Source organism: Cygnus olor, chromosome Z (assembly GCF_009769625.2).
Source record: "Cygnus olor isolate bCygOlo1 chromosome Z, bCygOlo1.pri.v2, whole genome shotgun sequence".
In the NCBI taxonomy this organism is placed as follows: Eukaryota; Metazoa; Chordata; class Aves; order Anseriformes; family Anatidae; genus Cygnus; species Cygnus olor.
In genome coordinates, this window is record NC_049198.1 from 64,404,185 (window position 1) to 64,426,909 (window position 22,725).

The following is a 22,725-nucleotide window of genomic DNA, read 5'->3' on the forward strand; positions in this document are numbered from 1 at the left end:
TCTGACTTACCCCCCTGACACATGGTTGGGTACCCACAAATTATTTGTACTAGTTCAGTTCCCCTAATTGCTTTCAGATCTAGCTTAAGTTAACTAAAATTTATCTGTCCCCAGCAATTATTCTCTTTGGTGCAGAACTCTCTTCTGTTTTAGATTTTCAGTGAAAATAAAGAAAATTTATATTAAGTCTCAGTTCCTTTAGTTAGAAAATTATCCTAAATTTACATTCAGCTTAAACTGTCTGAAAGCAAAGAAGAAACTTTTTCCTCATTCCAGATGAATATCTTCCCTTGTAACACAACGACTAGAAATTGAACAGGCATGTGTGTAATTTTAGATGCCAAATCAAACGCCAAACCCAAACCAATTTCTCAGGGTCCTTTCATTATCTGGAAATAAAAGGCAGAGAAGCAGCTGTCGCAAACAAGAGATTATTTTAATTCTAATGCCACGCTTTGCGGTCCGAGTTGCGTCTGCCTTTTCACTTACCTGGTTTGGAAAAAAAAAAAAAAAAAAGGGCGGGGGGAAGGGGAAAAAAAAAAAAAAAAAAGAAGAAGAAGAAGAAGAAAAAGCATAAATCACGTTAAGGCAACCGCGCTTGTACTCGAGGCTCTCCCCGCCGCGATCCGGAGGACGGGACCGCTGTCTCGGCCCTGCGGGCTTCCACGGGACCGCCCCGTTTCCGCCAGCCCCGGGGCCACGGCGCCGGGAAGCGGCCACAGGGGGCGCGGAACGATCGCGGCGCAGGGAGGCGGTGGCACTTGTCGGGCGGGGAGGAGGCGGGGCCGGGCGGGGCGCTCCCGCCCTGCGCGATCCAGTCCGGGCTTTGTCTCCGCCTCCGCCGGGGGAGCCGCGTCCCAGGGGCAGGGAGCGGGGGGCCGGGAGCAGGAGCCGGAGCCGGGCGGAGCAGCGCAGTGCAGCGGCAGGCAGCCGGCGCCCCCAGCCCCATGCCCGGCAGCCCGGGGCTAGGAGCCACCGCGCTTTCCTGGCGGGCGCCGCCGGCCCCGGAGTTTTGCTGAAGCAGCCTTCGCGCCGGGGAGCGCTTTTGGTAGAAAGGGAGCAGGACGAGACCCCGAAATGACTTACCTCCCGCGGCACGGCTGAAGGGAACTTGCTGGAGTGGAACCGTAGTGGAATTTGGGTTTGGAGAGGAGTTGCTAACGCTTTTTTTTATTATTATTATTTTTTTCCCCGTTCTCTCCCCTCTTTTCGCCCATCATTGGAAATGAACAAATCGCATTTGCAATTCAGAAAGTAGAAATACTAAATACTCCGCCCGTCCCCCGCGAAGCACACAGGTAGTAATGACAAAGGATTGCAAAGGAGAGAGTGGCTCCAGTTTCCCAGAGAGATCCCCTTAAATGGATTACTAAATGGGACACTACATCAGCTAGTTCTGTCCTCTAGCTGCCTAGATACATGCACCGACAAGGTACAGTACCCCCCTGTCCGCGTCCGTATCCGACGTTCTGGGGTCGCGGGGAGAGGCAGGCTCAGGGCTCGCCCCGGCAGCGGTGCGGGGTGCGGGGTGCGAGGCCGGCGGCTGCCTTCTGACTCGGCAGCGATCGCGGCGCCGAGGGGGGGAGGAGGAGGAGGAGGAGGAGGGGGAGGACGAGAGCCGCCTGCAAGCGCACACGCTGCGCTCGCCGCTGCCACTTCCCAGGCATCTCGTGGCTTCGCCTTTCTTCTCTTTTTTTTTTTTTTTTTTTTCCTCTTCCCCCACCCTCCCACCCCGGCTGCTTACCATGCTAGCGTCCCTCCCTGCCCCGCTGGCACGGCTTGCATGCGCGGTGCTCTGGCTCCCCTCCTCATCCCCCGGCTGCCCAGCCCCGAGCCCTGCTCGCCGGCCGGGGTGCCGGGAGAGGGCCAGGGGGCGGTGGGCTCTTTGTTAGAGGCACGGTGCGGGCGCTCCGCGCAGAGGCGTAACCCCGCGCTCATCTCATCGGTGCGGGGTAGTTGGGCTGCGGCGGCGTGCCTTGGTTTTGTTCATTATTAGCGTTCTTAATTGTCGGGCTAGGGCTGCGTGCTGGGGTGGGGGGAAGAGGCCGGCAACCGAGGAAACTTCGCTTTTCCCCCGGTGCTGCCGGGGGCTTTGTTCGCGAGCACGGGCTGAGGCCGCGGGCTCCCCTCGCCGCCGGCCTCCATCCCCCGGCCTCCATGCCCCGGCCCCCTCCGCCGCCGGCAGGGGCTGCCCGGCCGCCGCTCGGGGGAGAAGGGTGGCTCCGGGGCAGGGTCCATCCCCGCCCCCTTCCCCGGGGCGCTGCCAGCCTCCCCTCTCTTCTCCTCTCCCCCGCGGGCCGAAGTCTCTCTGCCAACCGCTCCTCCGCGGGGCAAGCCCCGTTCCACGCCCTCCGCCCTTCCCCTGTCGTTCCTTGGTCCTCTGGCCGGCTGTGCCCCCCGGGGGGAGAGCCGGAGAGCAGCGGAGAAAGTTTTTCTAAGGTGGAAGGAAGAACCGGGACGGCTGGCACAAAGGAGATGCCGCCCGGCCGGGGGGGAGCGGCACCGCGCATCACCCCCGCCGGGGACCCGCCGGTGCCGAGGTGGGCGACGAGGGGTGGGCTTCGCCCCCCGCCCCGTCCACGCGCAGGCAGGGCTCAGCTCCCGGCTGACAGCGAGGCTCGGTGGGACCCCGCAAATCCCCCCCTCTTTGGGCGCCGCTGCTGCTGCTGTCGGGGGGCATCCCTCGGGGGGGCGGCGAAGGGTCAGCACCGCCCCGGTGTCCGCCGACGGGGTGGGCGGTGGAAAGTTTGCGTCTCCTCTACGCGCGGAAAAAGTACCTGCTCCTTGCGAGGGGTCGGCCGTCCCACCGCCCCTTCCTGCTCCAGGGAGGCGTTTCCCGGGGGTGGCTCCGGGCGGCGAGCGGGAGGGGGGCTGGCGGGGAAGCGGGGCTGAGTCTGGAGCCCGGTCAGCTGCAGCGGAGATGCTCTTCTGCCCGCCGCCGCCGAGTCGGTCCTGCCTGGCTCTTCCCGGGGTGAGTCGCGAGGCGGCAGCCGCTGGGTTTTCCACGGGAGGGCGGCTCTGCCTTCCCTAACCTTGGCCGCTTCGTCGGAGGGAGGTTTGTTCTCCTTTTCCTCTCCGGAGCTAATCGCTGCTTTCGAAGTTTGTAAATCAGCGCGCTTCTGCCAGCGCCTTTGCAGCACGGGTCTTTAGTTGCCGTAGTCGGATTTTTTATTTTTATTTTATTGTTTTCACTAATAGACCTTTAGAGGTAAAGGCTGTAGTCAGCTCCGCAATAAATTTTAAAAGGCGCTGATTCCTGACTCTGCAAGGTGAACGCTTGATCCTACAAAGGGGCACACGCGGATTGCAGGTGTTGTAAATAATGAATCTCCACAACCATTTTCTGTCACAGGGCTGTGTGCAGTAGCTCATCATTTGACATAGATTTGGCTAACTTTTGCTTAGTGTCCTCCAGCACCCGTATTAATTATTAAGCTAACCTCAAAAATAGTGGGGAAAGCCATGCCTCAAGCTACTCTGTCTTTGCAAAAATTATTTCAGTGACTGTGTTTGGTTTACATTCATTTAATGTGTATGTAATTCAGTGAGGTATTCTCGTGCCAGTAAGCTTTACTTGGCGGGTAAATCCTTTGGCATCAACAACCGGCAGAGTCAAGCTCCTTTAATTGCAGAACTCGTGGAGGTTTTGAGGAGTCAGTGGCACCTCTCTGACAGTAAGATTTATACAACTGTTATCACGTTCAGGGCTTCCTTTGCTATTTGTTTTTAGACAAGAAAAACAAAATGATCTTGCTGTGGTTAACTTCTGTGGTGTATCTTTTTTTTTCTTTTTTTTTTTTTTTTTTTTTTTTTTTCCTTTTTAATGAGACTAATCTAGTGTATTGTGAAGAAAATTGGGTCTGCTCCAGCAAACCCTTTTCTTCACGGAATTGCCTCATACGTGTTTGAAAGGAAATACTAGCTTCAGTAAGATCGGGAAGGTTCGTCACTCTTAGAAAAGTACGGTTGCCAAAGCACTTCACTGTCTAGGGTATAATTTTGTCTAAAAGGATCCTGTTTTTAATGCAGTAGCTTCTCGTAAGATATATTCCAAAGAGAAAATATACTAACTCTCTTTAAAGCCAAACAATTTCCTATGCATGAAAATGTTGATCACAGTTCACCACTACTCTTCACTGCAGAAAATCTCTGGCTTTCATGCAAGTTTAGCTCAGGAGCAGAACGCCCAGATGAGGTTTCTGTGTGAATGCAAAATGAATTTTAAAATAGTAATTAATACCATAAAGTATAATTGCTACATTTGCTCTTCCTGTAGTAGGAATCAAATGCTTGAAGCACGGTTGAGTATTCTGAAGGAAAATGAATTGTATGGTCACAGATGTTCTGTGTATTCTCAATTAGTCTAAAACTATTATTCTTACTTCTAATGGCAAAACCAGCCTTGTCAAATAAGCTTGTACCTCTTGAACCAAAAAACTGTTGGGCAGTAACATCTATTAGAAACAAGACTGACTAACATCTTCAGCTACTTGAAGGTGGAAGTGAATATTAGCCTTAGTCCCCTCTTTAATATTTGTAAATTAAGAACCGCAGTTTCTGCTGTTTGAGACTGAAAAAAGAGGTAGGTAGGTCAGGTTAAGGATAAGGAATTGCCCTCACTTTTTTTTTTTTGTTTTTTTTTGGGGGGGGGCAGGGGAAGGGTTGGTGGGGGGAAGAAGAAAAAGGGAAAGATCAAATTAATGACCTGTGATAAATCCAGAATAGAACTGTTTGCATTAAAAAGGAAGTAGGTGATTGTGAACCTGCTTGTGCATGTTTTGTGAAGGGAAGGGGAAATTTGTCATCTTGTTTTGAAGAGCCATACATAAATACACATGAAAAGAGTTCACATGGTTTACAGCAGGGGAGACATAAAATGTTTTCGGATTAAATTGACCTGAGCTAATATATGCCTCACATCCAACTTGTTTGCAAGAACACATTGTTATACTTCCCAAACAAATGCTTTGTGTATAGTATCTGATTCCCATGCACTATACCAGAGTGCTGAAAACAAACAGCAGCGTAAATTCTGGAAAATAATATTCTATGCTATTAGGCAGAGCATATGCTAGAGAAAAGTTGAACCGTACTAAAACAGAAGTTTTTGCTAACCTAACTTGATACAGTTGCTGTAGTATTTTACCTACTACTATTCATTTATTAAGGAGGTAAATCTTTAGCCCTTGTCCTTACCAGTCTTGCTTGCACAAGTAAGCTTTACTCACACAGCTAAGCCTTGCTTGCCTGAGTAATTGGATGAGAATAAATATTACTCAGGGCCATATTTTCATGTTTTGGTTTCTCCTGTTCTCTGGTGGGAATCGGTACTTGATGAGGACCTGAAACTGTGGTCCGAGTCCATTTGCCCTGGATCGACCTTCAGAGTTTAGTCAGACCTAGGTCCACATCTTCTGGAGCAAGCAGCATTTGACTCAGACCTACAACAAATTGTGACAAACTTTGCCTTGACAGGGAAACAGAAGAAAGAGAAGAAGAAGCGATGTTTTCTGCTGGTGACCGCTTCAGCATTTTATCAGCATTAATTCTGTTGTTCAGGACTACCCTGTGATGGGTGAGCAATACACAGAGATCATGTTGGCAATAAGATATAGCCAGTATTGGAGTCTGGCTCCAAAAACATACAGCAGCCAGGAACAGTGTTTAAAGTCAGAAACAAGCAGCTGAGGGGAAACTCAGGGCCTGAGCATAAAACCTCTCCATAGGAATATTTTTATTTTGGGCCTGTTGCATCAGTCACTTGAGTAAGGAATAGTTTGGATGTTTGTAGGGCCTCTGAAAGCGGAAGTGAACCTCCCCAGTTCAAGTGCAAACCTGGCAGACCAGAGTTTGTATGCCTTTATTTTCTTTATCTGCTGTCTTCTGAGACGACTAAGCCATTAATTCTGGCTGTGGAAATAACTGAATGTTTATGTTTATCTGTGTTAAGGGATCTTTAATTGTCCACAGCAAATAAGGCTTTGGTTTTGGGTCTTGACTACAACATGGCAAGTATGGCAGCAAAGCTCAAAGACACTGCTTTAGGATTTAAAGGGAAGAGTGCCACCTACTGTGTCATAATTATACATATTGCATGTCCTGCATGTCTTCTGGAGTTCCCAAGCTGCTCACTTGGCTATCCTATTTTAGAAGCTGGGAGATACGAAAGGATTCAAAATTCCACATGATATGGGAATGAAGGAAAAAAACAGAGTAGAGGTGTGCACCAGGATATTCAGAAAGTATTAGGAATGGTTTATTAAAAGATATACATAGACGTATTTGCTGTTTTTGTCACTTCAGACTTGCAAAAGCTGCTAACAGTTAATAGTGGGGCCACAGGAAATAGGAAATGAGATGAGAGATCTATGCCTGCCCTTATAAAATAATCATGTTATCAGCTTTCATGCACTAGACAAAGGTATATGAGACTGCCAGACTTATGTCCTCTGAAGTCTAAAGTTTAGCTCTACTATAGGTTAAAAAAGGCACTTTAAAAAAAAAAAAAAAAAAGGCTTCAAAAAAGGAAGGAGAAAATGAGGGGAAAAAATCCATGAATTAGCTCATAATTCACTGGCAAAAACCTCCTGGTAGTTAACTCTTTCCCAGTGTGGAACTGCCGTTATTTATCAGCAATGAGGAGTGGTATACTATACTCTGTGAATACATTTCTATATGGAAGGAATTTTTCCCCAATCCCCAAAGTGTTTCTGTAGTGGCTGAAATAGAGATGTAAAATGAAGTAGATAAACCAGCTATTAACAGAACTGCCAGTTGCTGTATCTCTAGAGTGAAGACATATGGTAATTCACTGCATTCAGTGATGACCTTTCCTTTAAAAGTACTGTTAATAATAGGCATTTCTATATAGAGTATTTATAACAGATACTTGAAACTCACATGTCATGGACTACCCGATGCCATTTTTATTTTTTTATTTTTTTTAGCTACTGACAGAACTGCTAATGAGGAACTTTTCACAGAAATACACTTTTACGACATTCATGCCATGCTGAAGAGTTTCTGGGGGCAAATGCACAGTATTGCACGTGTGCTGTCTTCCACACAGGAAGCCTTTAGCTCCTTTTCCCACACACTTTGTAGGTAAAGTTGTGCCATGGCTGTAGGGTCGGTGATAAGGGCTGAGAAAGCATTCCTGTGCTTCTACGATCTCTGTAACCAATCACCTTTAGTGAAATCTTAATGTTTATAAAAGTGGAAAGAAATTAAGAATAACTCTACTGCATCATTTCACCTTAGTCTGAAACCATCTAGTGGATGGGGACTGTAATGGTGGTATTTTTACTAGAGATAAGAGTGGAAGTTTGATTATGCACTTAAAAAAGGTATTTCTAACCTCTCATCAATTTTGCAATGACCCTGACAGACCCATGGGGCCTTCAAGTAATGAAAATGCATAGAGTATATAATAGATATGGTAGGATGTTCCAGTTCAGCAGATGGAAAAAGTACTCTCTTATATGAATCCCCAACACAATGGGAAAAATCTGTGTCCAAATATATTCCTGACTGCAGCAAACATTATTTCTACTTTCTTATCTACAGCTGCTCAGCTTCATTCAGGTGTTCTATGTATTGAGTATTTTTACATAAGGCTTTGATACTCAGATGGGAAATTTGCTGTGTTGGTTCCTTCACCATTGTTAGTGAACGTTTATCCATTACTTGCACTTGCACTCGAGGCAGACGTTCATTGAAATGTTAATGAGAATTTGAACAGTTTCCAGTTCTGTAGAATATTTTCTTTTAGAAGAAAAATAATGCTGTTTTGTTGATGCCTTTCAAAATTTACTTTTTATTGGTAGATTGAGGTGGATTCTATGCTAATTCCTTTTGCATTCCTGAATTATGGCCTAGCTAGGCACTGTCGCTGGGATCTTCATCTATTAATCATGGGAGCTGCTTTCTTATTCGGTTGCCATAGTTTCAGTGCCTCAGATAGTGTTGGGGTGCCTTGGGAAAGGCTTGAGATATACTCGGACTTGCAAACCTTGCAGTTATTTTGGCAGTGGTAGCGCTCTGAAGGAACAGAGAACAGCATCCAGCATTATTCAGAGTTGGATTAAAAGAGGAAACTTCTGGATATGTCTGTCTGGACCTTGTTATGTGAACATCCAGCTGATATTTACTCCCAAGATTTGCGTTTTGTTTTGTCTTGCTGGTCAAATTGTACACTTCAGAGACTAATGGCTACCTTTATCCACTGCAAGAGTAAGAAAGGCTTTTCATTAGTTCTGCTGATAAATGGTTGGGTAAATTAGGGGATTTAGGGTTTCCTAAGCAATCCAGGTAATTTGTTTTATATTCTTTTTAACCTACCTACATAAAACATGACATCATGTTTGAGACTGAGTTAATGTTTATTGTTTCCATTGTTACCTTAAATTTAATAAAATGACAATAAGTACCCTTCTGTTAGCTGCAGAACAGCTTGAATTACAAAGTAGCAAGAGGGAAATAAACTTTTGCCAGAACTAGTGTTCTTTCAGCACTGTGTTGACATTGGCAGCATTTTTTTAAATTATGTTTCAATATCTGTTCACAAATTCAGCATTAAAACATGAATACTTTTGGAAATGCAGAGCTGTTAGTAGTCGGGAATAGCTTTTCTTGACAAATGAGAAAAGTGGTAAAGTAGTAAATAGATCTAGAAAAAAAAAAAAGTAGCTGGAAGACCATGAATTTTTCATGCAGTGTTGGAAGGTTTTGTTGTTGTTGTTTTGTTTTATCTGCTACATATTATATAAAATAATGCACAAATGTCTTTCACTAAGCAAATCATGGCCCTTTTTCCATAAAGCAAAAAAATTTCATCACTTCCATGTGAGCAGGAATAAGCCACGTGGTTTAGCAGAAATTTAAATCCCATTTCTCCTGCACTTTACATTATGGGGTCTCCAGAATTAAGTGATTTCCTGCTAGTTTTAATAAAGCAATTTGGTTCTTGCACAGATAAGCTTGATAGGTATTTTCTGTTCAGAAAAAAAGAAAAAAAAAGGCTTGAAAATTCACATCAAGCAAAGAATCATGGTAAAAGCTGTGCAGTTTAGCTTAAGGAATTCAGTATAATTTGAACTAATCTGGAAAATTAGCCACTTTTTAAACTTTCAAATGGTTAGTTTGTATTCAAAGATGAGTTTTAAAGCTTCAGCCTGGTACTTTACTACCGAGTCTTGTCAATTTTTCAAGTGAGATCAACAAGCAGATTGAGAACATGTGCTTATTATTTGTAATCCACCCTCAGGACTCCTACAAACTGAACAGATTTTAAGGCCAAAACTTTCACATGAATTTTAAAGATGATAAAGCTTTGTTTGCTGGTGGATGCACAGAAAATCTGTATTTGTAGTTTCATACTCTCAAATAGTATGCAAGTTTCTGTTTTATAGTCTGTTTTTTGCATACTCTGTTGTATATGCATATTTTACGTGAATTGAATCCCAAACTATTCTACTGTTAAACCCACAATGTGCATGTATATAGCAGACTGTCAGTCTGATAGGGCAAAGTAATTTGGTCATTTTGTAGTTGTGTTTAGAAGGGATCTGGTGATTGCATTAAAACAAACAAGCAAAAACTTAGTATTGAAAAACATCAGAGGTCAAAGGCTGTAGAGGTACAAATTCAGTTGGTTTGTTTATTGTTGTTTTTTTCCCCTCAAAATTTACTGTACTCCATTTAGTTTCACGTTAGGCATAGAATCACTCTGTATAGAAATGTATTTAAGCAGTTCTCTTAAGGTTCATTTGTACTTTCTTTAGCATTAAGTGAAGATTTTTATTGATTATTATTACTTTTTTTTATTCCCAAGATATTAAGATATGAGTGATAAGTGATTGTGTACTCAGTATGGAGGCCTAGTCTCATTCCTGTTGAAGAGCAGAGTTTCTACTGAACACCTCAGCAGCAAACCCTTGCTTCACTTACAGTTCAATGTAGTCCTGTCAGTTTTATTTACAGTTGTTCGTAAGAGTTATTCTACATCCCCAAGCAGCTAAATTTTAGTAGCAATATACTGGTCTCATAAAGGAAAGAAAATAATTATTACTGGAAAAGTAGGTATTTATCATATCTATGGGTTTTTTTAGCAACTTTAATCAGTTTCCCTTGCAAGTCTTGCATATGTTGAATAGCATCTTAATGCCTGAGTATTCCTGAAAGACTAGGACTCATCTTGGGCTGGATGTTCTTGAAGGGATGGGAGAAAGGAAAGTCCTCCCTAGTTCATCTTCTGGACTGCCCAGTACCTGGCCCAACACGCAGGGTACAGCTCAGTGTCCATCATCTGTTGGCAGCACAGAGGTTGAGTCCCATGGGATTATCTGTCTTGAGTAGTAATTCACTAGCATGGCTAAATGCAGCCTGGTATTTAATTCAAAATCCCTTTTTTATTATATAGAGAGGATCGCAGGCTGTTTAACTGCAATCTTGAACCTCAGGTCATAGTCTTTATAGTAATGGCTTTTCACTATAGCTTTTTAATGAAAGAATGGCATAATGCATCAAAATCAAATTCTGAATTTATTTTTTGTATGAACTGAGTTTGGTACTATGTGTATAAACTTATATGAGTGTTCAACCTATTCCACTTCTGAGTAATTTGTTCTTATTAATTACAAATGCTCAGATTTTGCAATTGCAGAGTATTGATCTTAACCATTTTAATGAGAAATGACCTAAGTTAAATTGATTTTAAAAATTTGCTGTCATCTGTTATAGGAAAGTGAATATATGACATATTTTTTAAGAACTGTGTCCATCCAGTAAGATATTCTTTTCTAGAAATACATTGGGCATAAAATTTTTCTTGTTGGAGAAGGACTAGGGAGGAGAGTCATTTCAGTTTTTGGAAAGAAGAAAAAAAAAGCAATTTTCTAGTGATTCTTTGGGATGCATTTTTTTTTCTCACCTGCTAAAATTACTTTTGAATTTAAATAGGAAAGTGTTTTTCTGTAGAAAGAAATTAAGTGTTGAATCCTTAAAGAGCTGTCGTGGGAAGAGGAAGGATTTTTGCATGAGCTACTATACTTTTTCATTTTTATCTGCAAGGTGTTTCCTTTTAATTCTGTTGTAGGGAAGTTCAGCATGTTCAGATACACTGATTAATTCCGTCACGAGACGTGTATGTTGTAGGGTGGTGTCTTCTTTTTTGCTTTATCCTGTTCTAAGCATAAGACCTAGAGATACTGCCAGAACACTTCCTTTCCCAAGATTAAAAAAAAATAAAAAATCCTGTTCAACAGCATATGTAGTCCAAAAGGCATATTTAGCCAACTTGGAGCTAAGAGCCTGAAGGTGTGAGGTGAAGGCTAGTGACTGACTGGCTGAATGTGAGAATAATGCAGTTTTGATTTGAGAGAACATTTTTCTTAGTGTACGACACGAGAGTATTAAAGAATCTACCAGTAGGGAAAAAAAAGAAAAAAAAAAAAAAAAAAAGCACCACTGAAAAGCAGTGTCTAATAGAATAAGTTCTCTCACATATGAATTCCAATTCCTTTTCATCGCACCTTTTATATTTTTGGCCAATTATTTTAATTTGTGTTCATCTGTACTTATGTCATAAACTATCATATGTAGCTGAAATCCTGGAGGTGACATCATTTGCAAAAAAACACAAGTAGCACCCAGCTCAAGTGTTTGAGTGAGAGTAGCAGTTCAGCCTGGACTTTTCTGGTAACGCGTTGCTGCAACTAAAAACTGGTGATGTACAGAGAAGGGTGGAAAATATGGACTGTGTAATGACTGCTAATGTCAGAGAAGGTATCTATAAGAATGCTTGCATTGATTTACCTTGAATAGCAAATCAGTTCTTCAGACTTCTTTTTTTCGAAAATGGTCAGCAATCAGTTTTAGTTTAAAACAGATGAAAGAATTCATTGTTGTCACAGTCAAAGAACTTTTCAAAACATGGAACACCTACACAGATGCACAAACTGCTGTAGATTTATTTTTTTTTAGGAGGACTAATCCTGACCTCCTCCTTTGTGTTGTGCTCCCAAAAGATGAGTATTTGGATTTCCTGCTGTAAAACTCTGTACAAACAAATCACCTTAGCTTACATGAGTATGTCATCAAAAGCAATTATACTACTTGCATAAGTAAGTATAGAGGGCTGGGCCAAGGCACAAAAATATGGGTTACCAGGACCTGACTTTTGATCTCTTAACATCAAACAGAAAAATGAGGTCACAGTTTTGCTTCAGACTCCGTCTGTATTTATGTCACCAGGAATTGGACTTGTCTAGAAAGGCTATGCTCTGACTCATTCATATTAGTGACATAACTCTTGTTGACTTAAGTAGTTGTTAATTCTAGACATTTAAATTTTTGGAAAGAAATAACCTCATGATCCTGCTAATTTTAAAACCATCAAGAAGACATGGTTCTGCAGAATATAATGGCATCTGTATGTTGAATTGATATTTTAGCTTTAAAGAGTCTAGTACTGGAAATTTTTTTCAGAAATAAAACACCAGAGAACATATAAGTTGCCAGGTGGTAATGTTGCTTAACAGCTGTGTTGTCTTCCTCTAGACAACCATCCTGTGATGCCTGCTGTAACAACTGTCTGCCTTAAAAAAAAAAAAAAAAAAAAAAAAAAAAAAAAAAAGCTTGTGGAAGAATGAACAAAATCCATTTACACAAAGAGGAGTAAGTCTTAAAGATTTCAGTGGGTAGAATTTACTTAGAGAGAATCCACTTCATTTTCCTTAGATTGCATGTCTAAACCTGGAAGCGGGCAAATAACTTTTCTTGCTGTTATATGGTGGCCTTAGACATTGCTCTAGGTTTCCAGAGGAAAAGACCTTTTACCTTTTGACACATTTTCTAAATCCAGGGGCAAAGCTGTAACTAATAGCATACTGTCTAGAGAAACAGAAGCAGGGATTGACCACATGTTTTTATGCTGAAAATGAGGAATGCTTGTCTTTTAAAGTTTTCCTACAGCTTGTTCAACAGGACTATCTACATGGTGAAAACTAGCAGGAAAATACACTGTGCTTTTTACTTTGCATGTAGCCTGCCCTCTTGTGTTTTAAAATCTCAGTGCAGACACTTCAGGCGTCCAGATGATAACTAGGGTAGTGATAACAGGAAATGACGGACACAAGCCATGCTCTTCACAGGCAATGAATTTTTATGTGTGTGTTGTCTTGCTGTTTACAGCGTAAAAAGCAATATAGCTTTCAGCTATAAGAATATGCAGACACAGATATCTGAAAGTGGGTTAGCCAAACTGATATGCAGAAAAGCTCCAGGAGTCAGTTCACAGCCATAGGTAAAGGCCATAATGCACTTGATTAAAACCAGGTGTGCTGCCTACACGAGGAATTGCTAAAAAGATTCCTTCACAGTTTTCATGTCTCAGCTCTGCTTTTACAGAAAATAAATTCAAGTTTAGTCTCAATGGTTGCACGATTCTGGCTACAGAATCTGTCACGACTGGTAAGAAAATCAAACTATACGAGTGCAACCAGTTAAACATAAAATAACACAATTTGTGCTGAGCAAAAACTGCGGCTGTGCATATTTGCAAAATGGTGGCCTGGCTAAACATTCACTTGGTCTGTCTTGAGCTTTTGTTGTCTTTCTGCTTAATTTTTAATGGTCAGAGAAGGGCAATGAAAAGCACTGGTTATGTCAAGACAAATTAGTTGTTTTTTTTCTGAGAGAGGGAAAGATAGGAAGAGGTTCCATCTCCTTTAAACTTTTTTTTTTCCTGCTGTTCAAACAGGACGGTAAAGTTTGCTCGAAGCTATTAAATAGTTTCTGGCAGTAGTCCTAGCACTTCCCCTTACTCATATGAAGTATATTTTATGTAGCTTAGAAGGCTATTTATATACTCTCATGTTTAAAGAGCTCCTAGAATTTAGAAATATGTAAGAAGTTTTTGCAAGACGAAGAACAAACTGCAGCAGATGTATGTTGTGCCAGTGTTTAAAAGAATAAAGATACAGTAATTTGTGTAATTGATTCCTAAATTACATTTGAAATGGATAGAATAGGTTTGATCCAAATATCTAAGGCCATTTTAATTTTTAATTTTCCAATCATTTTTTTTAACTTCTTGAGGAAAACTGTGCATGTTTGGATTTAGATTTTTCCTTGGGTCAGTTCCATGTGAACTCAGTCCTTGCTTTAAACCATTTTGTTTCTGTCATGCCAAGACATAGCATCTTTCAGAATTAATTTGCTTTTTTTAAAAAACAAAAATATATATAAATAAATAAAGGAATATTATTCATCTAGAACAGGTAAAACACAGATTATGGAAGTGATTCTTTTAGTCATTTGTAATGACTTTTAGCATCAATCCCAAGCACTCAAGTCTTGACAAATATAACTTGGAGGGATTCACGTGTTGTTTTTTTGACTTCAAAGCAGGATACACACAGACGGAATTTTATATGTTTTGGAGTAATTCTGCTCTCACTCCTGTGTGATATGTTGATCACGCAGACAAAAATCAGCAGAAGGGCACTGATGCTCATGTCAAGCTCATGTGCTTATTTGGGGCCTGTTGACTTGCCTTGTGGTTTTAACCTTTGCCGCTACTGAGTCTGCTCTGCCAGATATGCTCTCCTGGGTACTGCTCCAGCAGTAGAAGACCATTTAGAAAAGGTGACGTGTTTTCATTCGCATGCTGCAGTTGCTGTATGGTCAGATGATTTAGAAAAAAACTCCTTTCCTCTTAGCCACGTTCACACCTTTGCCCGATGCTCAATCCATGTCTCAGTCATGATTCAGTAAGGCTGCAGGTCATTTCCAACCTAAGTGATGCTATGTTTCTATAATTCCAACAAAGCTTTGAGTGGAAAACTGCTGTTGAGCAACTGGCATTGTGTGTAGAAGAAAGGGGTGTGCACAAAGGCAGCCCTAAGCTCTTTGGTCCCATCTAATCAGGTCTCACTTTTTAAGAAAGACTGCAAGCATATAGTTCTTCTCAGTATGCACCACAGACTCTGGCATCTGTCCAAAGTCCTCTCAACACCCACTGATCAGCCTGGAAAATAGGGAGGTTGTATGTTGGAGAGGATATTGGATTTTCAGTGGGACCAGTACAAGATGAGAAAAGATGAAGAAAGTGTTCTACCATCGAGCCATCTTTCTGAGAGCCCTCGCTCTGCAGGTGCACTGCAATCTCCAGCTCCACCATTCAGGTCTCACAGATTCAAACAAGGAAAGGTGTTTTCTTATGATGCAGTTAGGAAGAACAGAGGAGCCACTTGAATGACAAGGCAATTCATTTTAACTAGCAGATTACTTTTTAAGAAATAGATGGGACACTCCATAAGACATTGTTACACACTTTTGATGGAACCTGTGATTTTCCTAGGAGTATATGCAGTATTTCTACTGATATCAATGGATGTGAAACAAGGACACTGACTTTGGCTGTGGCTTTGGCTTAAAAAACTATAGGACATCTTAAAGTCACTACTGTCATTCTCTACTTTGAACTCCATAATACCTCTATATTACAGTGTAAGATATAAATAGATTAAACGTTTGTCTGAACATGCAAGACTAAATGGAAAACTAAGGACAAGAAATTTCCCCTAACTGCAGAAAAATCCTTACTTTTTATCACTTTAAATGAAATCCCCTTCCTGGACTGAGTGCTTCATACCTAGTGCATATTTTCTGCATTAACTCAGCAGGTTAAAGGATGGGAAGATGTGTTGTCCTGCTGAAGGATATGTTGGAGGAGAATAAGTAATGCAGAATTTATCCACATCAATATTTGTGGTGTCTTTGAAGTGTTAATAATACTTGGAAAAGTTTAAATGTCAAACTCATGCCTGCTCTGCAAGCTTGAGAGAGAGATTGCCAGAAAGCTATGAATAATTTCCAGAAAATTGATTTTTTCCCCATAGCAAAACAGCTAAGATGGCCCAGGTACCACTATCTTGACTATGTTTTTTTGACTAATGCTTCACTGAAAATATTTTAATGAACAGAGAGATGTTTTTGATAGGTTCTTCCCAATCATGTTGGAGTTAAATTTGTGGAGGCATATCTGTGTTTTCGGTATGTGTAATCTCTCAAAAACGTTATTAATGAAAAGATAACATCATGATTACGTCAACCAGAAACACATAAGCCTGGAAATTAAGAGTAGATTTGGCTGTGGAACCATTGTGTGGTTCCAATGTGGAACCATTGATTGATCCCAACTACTACGCAAGTGGGGGGACAAATATAGATACGTAGAGTAAGTTTTATGGAAAAAATGGCTATGGGGAGCAAGGAATGTAACATAAGCTCAGGACTGAGTGGTGGAAGGTTTGTGGAAACAGAGAAGTTAAGGGAACCAGTATGGGCATATATCTGCACTGGTACACAGGGATAGCAGGGTTGCTGAGGGACAGGGGGAGAAGGCAGGATGAAAGTGCTTTACTTCATTGAAAACCTGCATTTCTCCATGGAATGCTTCCTTTGTGATAAAAGTCCCTGTCAAGTGTATATAGGAAGCTTACAATGAGAAAAACAGATGGCACAGGAGAGGTGAAATCTACATAGTTTGTCTCTCTGCCTGATTTCTTCACCTTTCGTATAGAACTTGATAGGTGGAGGGGAAAAAAAAAACAGACGGGACCCTCCTCTGTCCCTGTGCCCTCCTGGTGCTGGGAGATCTCCTATGATGCTTTGGCTTCTCTTACAAGCTGTTGGTGGAGAAAGGGTTTCCATCATTGCCAAGCCTCTCTAGTGGTGGGCTTCTCTCTCTAGTTGTGGGCCTCTCTGTGAGATTGGTGTGTAGCAGTTTTGTTGTAGTTTAACTCTTGGATAAAGAGGAGGAAGGAGCCCTTACAGTACATGTGTTCTGAGGGAAGTTACTAAGGGCTGTATGAATTCCTTGCTGCTGGACTGATGGTGAGTTTACATGGGTGCAGCACGTGGGAAGGGCATTGGCATTACCCTGTGCAGCTGGCTGGTCGGCTGCGTGAAACAAGTTTGTGGCTTTTGTCCAGTTTCCAGTGATATAATAACACTTCCTTTAAAACAAAACAAAACAAGGAAAAAAAAAAAACTGCACCTGGCACTGTTTGGGAAAATTGTCATTAGCCTCAGCAGGGTAGCAAAAGCCTAGGTGGGCACAGAGGTTCAGCTCCCTAAAAGTTAGGTTTCGATACATTATACTTTTTTTTTTTTTTTAAACAGGTGTTCTGTGTTTTCCAAGAGAGGGCTTTTGTCAGTGCACCAGAAGAGGGAGAAGCTGGTGGCTCTGCGGGCAGTAGGCCCCCAGGCCCTGTTTGCCACCTCTGGTGGACCTGAACCTCTTGCAGGACTTGCCTTTGATGCCCAAGATGAACATCATGGTGAGGATCGTCACTTTAAGGCATGATGTCGTGCATTTGCTGTAAATGGTGACATGCCCGTATGCCTGTGCAGCCTGTTCTCCAGCTCGAGACCTGGATGGCCACAGAGGAAAACCCTGCCGAGCGCACAGCTCCGCAGCAAGGCAGGAGCACAGCATGGCAGCCGGGTAACACCAGGAGGCAGGGCAGTATGTGCGGCTGCTCCGTCTGATTTGCAGTGGATGTGAGCAATCTGGTATTTGTCACAGGTCTTAAAACTAAAACCAAGTGTAAATAAAGAACCCTACTGCGACTGAGCGAGATTTTTATAGCAGTTTCCAGGAGTGAAATCAAACCTAGACTGTGAGGGAAATATTCTCTGCCATATCCAGAGTTTGTGTACAGAACTTTTCAAATAAATGCTTTGTAAAAATGATTTAATTCTGCTGTGATTATGAACCTTCACAAACATACTGTTTCACATTATTCTTTTAAATAAATTTTATTAGCAACAGCTGTGACTCCTCAATCCCCCAATATTTTTCAACAGAAGAGAGTTGGAGAAATACTGAAATTATTTTAAATGAAGATTTTGCTTATCTTAAGCTAAAAAGTGTCTGACTGTCCTAGTAATAATCAGACAGATGCACTCCTACTTGGATAGGCTGCAATGAACTGTCTTTAGTTCAGACAAACTGTCTTTTCAATTCCTAGGACATTCCGTGAGTATTGCTGGCTCCATATCACACAAGTACTAAAATCTAACTTAATTGTAAATGACACTTCTTGGTGGCAGACTGCTTGAACCCAGAAGCAGGCTGCCATTGCTGCACTGTAAATTAAACCACATGCACACATATATTTTCTATTAGTGTTGGTTTTTGACCCGTATTTGAGTTGGCTTTTTGGAATGTGGTGCCCTGTGGAAGAAGGCAGTGTTTGAATGCTGAGGAGCAGGTCATCTTTCCCACCTGCTCCTCCAGCACATAAAAGACAGTTATGGTTCAAGGAGTGGGGATATGCCCTGTGCTGCTGGGTCTGTGGTTTGGTTTTCCAAAACAAAATGGACTTCCCCAACTCCAGCTCCTCCAAGTCCTGCCACTGCTGCACAGCTTCCAGCATGTGTGGCTACAGTCTGCTTCTGCAATTCCTGATGTGAGCAGCGGCTGCAGGCATAGTGCGCTGCTACACAGCTCCCTGCTAATGAGCTTGTCTGCTAATTAAATAAAAAGACAAAGTTGGCAATGCCTTTGATATTTATTCTCAGTGTGGCCCTTTTGGCTTGTTTAGAGTTTCAGGGTGGTCCTGAGGGAAGAGATTTGGTAAGCAGTTGCTAAGTTTATTTTATACTTTATCAACATTGAAATAAAGTTTTAAAAATACTGTTTTGTTCTTTCTAAGCCAGCTAATGCAACATAATTAAAAAAAAAAAAAAAAAAAAAAAGTAAAGCTGAACCAAGACCAAACATGCTATTTAGAAGAAAAAAAAAAAAAGTCACCCGAGAAAGTCCTTTTGTGGCATTTGTTAATGCTTTTGTATATGCCACACATGTTCAGTGACATCCATGATGAATGGCAGTCACACGTTAAATAGCCACCTTACTTGTGCTTTGTTTCCTAATTCTCCCTCAAGATTACTAACCATTTCAGTCTTCTTAAACAGCTTCAGGCAGCTGCCATTTTCTTACAGGAAGAAAAAAAAATTAAAAAGCCAGAAAGGTTGTCTTTTCACCCAACAAATGAAGAATTTCCTATCTAGAAGTACATTTGCTAAGGATAAAACCCTTTTTTTTTTTTTTTTAGTTGTCTCCTAGTTGTGTGACTTACATAAGTATTGGAATGGAAAGCATTAATACACCTAATAAATCTAGACTGGGTAATTCTGAGATTTACTATTTGGAATTAGTTATATGTTTGTTTTTTTTTCTCACTTCACTTGTCTATCTACTTCTGAAGATAGATTCTAGCTAGCCACAGCATTAAATTTTGATATTCATAAAAGCATGCAAAGTGGTATGAAGCCATAACACAGTTTAAATGTGAAATGCTACAAGCATTCAGTAATGCTTCTCCTAATCATGGCTTTTCTCTGGAGGTTTGTTTATGACTGTTGCTAAAGGTGGATGGTTCAGTAGGTAGATTTGTGGTCTTAATGGCCAGTATGACCATTCCAGTACCAACAAAGGTGTGAGCAGCTTCAGATATGGGCCTTGTCTGCTGTTTGGCCAGAGTTTCCTGAGGACCTTTTGTATGCAAACTGAATGAAAACAATTAGTGTTGCTACTCTGGCACTTTGTCAAGGCCAGGTCAACAAAATAATATAGGTGAAGTTGGGATAACCATATGCCAATTCTGTGACATGGTAGTTTTCATGGACTACTCATGCAGCAGAATGATGTCACCATTAGTGATTTCCCTCAGTTACTTCACAGTGCTATTTTCAAGCCCATGAATTAAAGGACTGCCAGTCAACTAGTATCAAGTAACAATTGAGAGACTGCGTCTCTGTGTGACCTTTCCACAATAATTGCAAGTCTTGATTTTGGGGTGACTGTCAGGCTGGAGGTTCATTTCAGTTGCAGTGATTAAACAAAAACAAGTTCTGTTTATGCCTGTGTCTTCTGAATGAGAAGATTAAAGGTTTAGAAATTGGCATTAGGAAAAGACTGTGTTAAAGATTATGAAAATCTGCAGACATTAAAATTTGTATTTTGGAAAGGTGTTGAAGGATAGATGTATGTTGTAAAGGATGATCTCTGATTGTTTCTTGTTAGTTCATTAATATTCAACATGTATGAGAACTGATCTAGACATTGTAAAGTAAAATGGAAATATGGCTAAATAATTTTCTTTGTAGGATTATATAGAAAAGGAATCTGAATTAATTATCAGAGACCTACTTATGTATTGTACATGGGAGAGCTGGACTGGCAGGTAAAGCACTCTGGGTAAAGTTATTTTCATCCTGATTCCTTCAGTTATAGACATAGATGGCTTGAGGCTAGCCACTAAATATATTGTCTTAGTTCCATTTTTTTTTTTTCAAAATAGAAAAAAAATCTTTTCTACATATGGTTATGAAGAGATGTAATATTAGTTACCCATCCTGTATTTTTAGGAGAAAGGCTACAGAGGTATCAGTTTTATTATTTTGCTTAATAGTGAAGGCTTATGATAAAGGAAATGTTTCATTAGAAATGCGTGTGATAATTTTCACAGTATTACAAATAAAGAGATTTTTATGTTTTATTTTCCCCAAGGGTTTGCTCTTATGGTTTAGCTTCATTTTCTTTTATGAAGCATTAAGGAAGGTGTCAGGACTCTCAGAATTGCTTAATATTCAACACGTCCTTGTGAAATCAGTGGCAATTGAAGGTGCAGCATGTTTCCAAAATGCAGGCCACAGATCTATACTTTTTACTTGCAAGAATAGGCAGTACGGGTCTTTCCTTTAACCAGATCCTGTAGCTCTTGTTTATGCAAAATCTCTGTGGACTTTTGGAACTGGGGAGGAAGGCTGTGGAATCAGCCCATCTTTGGATTGGGATGAGTATTAAAAAAATGATAAAAACATTGTAATCTGTGTCCATTATCACCTTTTTTCCTGTTCCAGAAGGACCAGAAAGTACGGTGGTGTACGCTGGGGTCTGTCTGTACAGCCCTTTGTTGGCATGTGCTGGGCTCAGGCCACAAGCTGCCCTGACATGGGCTGCCCACCCGAGCCCCCCGCTGCACCTCACCTCTCCTCCTCTCCCTCTGAGTGGGTTCCTGAGGTGGGATGGGCACTGTTGGAGGGCAGGCACCCCCTCGCTGCTGCAGGAGCCTCCCAACCATAGGCAGAACAAGCTCGTCTGTCTGCAAGTACTGGTGCTCGAAATGCTCAGTTTTGTCAGTGGCTTGAGCTCCTCAGCCTGGGTCTGACCAGTGGCAGTAAAATACGTTACTGAGTCTTTCCTTATGTCTAGGCATGAAAGCAGGAGAATGCTATTTTTTCTGGTGTCCCTATAATTATGAGGAGGTAGGTGTTGTCAAGGTTCGTTGTTCAGGTCTGACAAATAGTGAAATCGGGAAGCTTATAAAGTGTACTGAGGAACCACCGACTTCTCTTATTCCTGGAAATCCATGTAATGACACAATTCCAGGAGCTAGAGCATCAGCGAAAACGTTATCAGCCTTGTGACAAAAATTGCATCAGTTAGCAACACTGGCACATAGAAAACTTTCCTTTAAAGGTACAAAGATGCACTGCATTAGCTGGTAAGTCATCTTCTGGTGATTCTTAAGTTATCTTCAAAAAGACATATGTTTTTGTCAGCTGTCACTTAACACAAAGGTTGGCTTGATGAATAAAGAAACAAAGATTTTGTAAACTTTGGTGTTACTGTTCATTCATTGGTGGCTATCTCAGAGTCAACATGGAGACATTTCCTGTGAGCAAACAGAGCGTGAAGCTAATGGTATACCTTCAGACCCCAGGCTTGTTTAGTGATGGATTTCTTGCAAATCAGCTGTTGGATGTAAGTCATGTTTTAAACTGCTTTATTCATAAATAGAGGGACTAGAAATCAAGGTCAGTGTAGAATCTGTCCTGTAGTTATTAAAGCTGAGGAGCATAAGCATGGTTGAAAAATGCAAGCAGGTCTCTGGTACTTTATTTAAAAGCAAAATAATAAAAACAAAACAAAACAAAACAAAACAAAACACCTACAGTTCAGTGGGTTATATTGAGTACGTACTTCTGGGTTCTGAGGGAGCTAAGAACAATTTTAAAAATTCAGGAGTGATAAGGTAGCATGAGAGGAAAATTGGGAAGAGCTTGACTCTAGGGAAATAGTTTTTTACAAATTCTGGAGAATGTGAAAAGCAGTGACACTGCAGTTTGATTCTTGAACTTTATACAAGTAATTTTGGCTGTCATCAGCAATCAGACTCTCACTGGGAAAAGAAGTATCATCTGCAATGAATCCTTTTTTTCTTAAAAAGCAACAACAAAAACCAACAACAAAACAGCAGAGTCTTCAGAACTTTCATCTGATTGTCAATCCTGTTGCATTTGAAAGTAGGAACCAAAGCTGCTAAATCAGGGCTGACAGAGAAAAAAATTATGAGAAGGGAAGCTCACTCTGAATAGGCTGAGGGTAGTTCCACAGTCACCGGCACAATTAGCAATGACCCTATTAAAAAAAAAAAAAAAAAAAAGGAATAAAAGAGATAGAAATTGGTCTAGTAAAATTACTCCAAGTACATTCACTACCCGGTGAATGGGTTGCAACAGCTCTGTGTCCCCACCAGCTAGGTGGTCTTGTAGGGCAAGGTGACGAGGAGAAGCATTTTTAGCCTGGTGTATGTGGTCACCAGAGCACAGAAGCAGAAGGAGTGTTGTCACAGCTCAGCACACAGC

General features: G+C 41.5%; 1 protein-coding gene across 4 annotated transcripts in view; it reads left to right on the plus strand.

The window, feature by feature from the left end:
• Positions 1-584: 584 nt before the first annotated feature.
• The window catches only part of SEMA6A (semaphorin 6A), a 118,722-nt gene continuing 96,581 nt past the window's right edge, over positions 585-22,725 (plus strand). For 2 of the 4 annotated variants that reach the window (XM_040541370.1, XM_040541372.1), the window contains exon 1: positions 2,873-2,971. The gene's annotated coding sequence lies outside the window, so the exon portion shown is untranslated. Of the gene's footprint in view, positions 1,433-2,644; positions 3,056-22,725 lie in introns of those variants that run through there. The other 2 variants (XM_040541369.1, XM_040541371.1) reach the window with 2 other exon arrangements.